The sequence below is a fragment of the Mastomys coucha genome, unplaced genomic scaffold, assembly GCF_008632895.1.
Source record: "Mastomys coucha isolate ucsf_1 unplaced genomic scaffold, UCSF_Mcou_1 pScaffold19, whole genome shotgun sequence".
Lineage (NCBI taxonomy): Eukaryota > Metazoa > Chordata > Mammalia > Rodentia > Muridae > Mastomys > Mastomys coucha.
Window position 1 is genome coordinate 21,284,968 of NW_022196901.1, and position 1,214 is coordinate 21,286,181.

The 1,214-nt window shown below is 44.8% G+C and overlaps 1 pseudogene; it reads left to right on the forward strand.

The window, feature by feature from the left end:
• The window catches only part of LOC116097637, a 12,534-nt pseudogene extending 12,163 nt beyond the window's left edge, over window positions 1–371 (forward strand).
• Window positions 372–1,214: the final 843 nt, after the last annotated feature.

Below are 1,214 nucleotides of genomic sequence, written 5' to 3' on the forward strand. Positions count from 1 at the left end.
TTCCCCTTCCCTTTTTCTTTTCTTCTCTTTATAATATAAAAAAGGGAGGTATGTTAGCACCCAGAAACTGTGGCAGATATGGGCAGGTCCACAGACCTGTCATCAAGGCAACGGCCACCATATTCCCAGAATCCATTGTGTTCAGCTCCCACCTTTACCTGTACCTACTACGTCACGACATATATATATATATATATATATATATGAGTACTCTCCTCCATCTCTCCCTCCTCTCTTTTCTTCTCTCCCCTCTTCCTGCACCGCGGTCCCCACTCTCCCTTAATTAAACCTCTTCAATGTGGAGCTGTTTGTGCCTGGTGTCTGCAGACGCGCCCGCCGCAACCCGAACCCCAAATCCCAACAGGAACTGATCCTATGTCACAGCTCCCAGAGTGGACCCTGTGCCACAGCACTCCATACCCAAATATTGCTGGGAGAGATCTGGTCTCCCAGAAGTGCTGGCATACCTGTGTGCACAGAGAACACCACCACTACTGCTCAAAGTCCTGGCCTGAGAGGGACCAGCCCAGAGTCTTCAGGACACAGGAACCAAGGAACAGCCAGGGACAGGATCCTTCAGGTTTCCATCAGTGCCCAGAGCTGACCCTGTGCCACAGCTCTTCATACCCAAATTCCCCTCTAAGAGAACTAGTCTCCTAGGAGTACTGACAGGCTTGCAGGAGGGATAAGCCCCAGTAGAGAGAGCAAGACCAGCTAATACCAGAGATATCTACAAGGCAAGAACAAGTGCAAGAACATAAACAAAAGAAACTAAGGCTACTTGGCATCATCAGCTCACAGTTCTCCCACAACAGTGAGCCATAGATATCCAAACAAAGCAGAAAAACAAGACTCTGATTTAAAGTTATATCTCATGAAGATGACAGAGGACTTTAAGAGGGTCATAAATAACTCCCTTAAAGAAATACAGGAGAACACGGGTAAACAGGTAGAAGCCCATAAAAAGGAAACATAAAACTCCCTTAAAGGATTACAGGAAAACACAACCAAACAGGTGAAAGAACTGAACAAAACCATCCAGGATCTAATAATGAAAATAGAATCAATATGGGAATCACAAAGTGAGACAACCCTGAAGTTAGAAAACCTAGGAAAGATATCAGGACTCATAGACACAAGTATCACCAACAGAATACAAAACATAGAAGAGAGAATCTGAAGAGCAAAAGATACCATAGAAAACATTGACACAA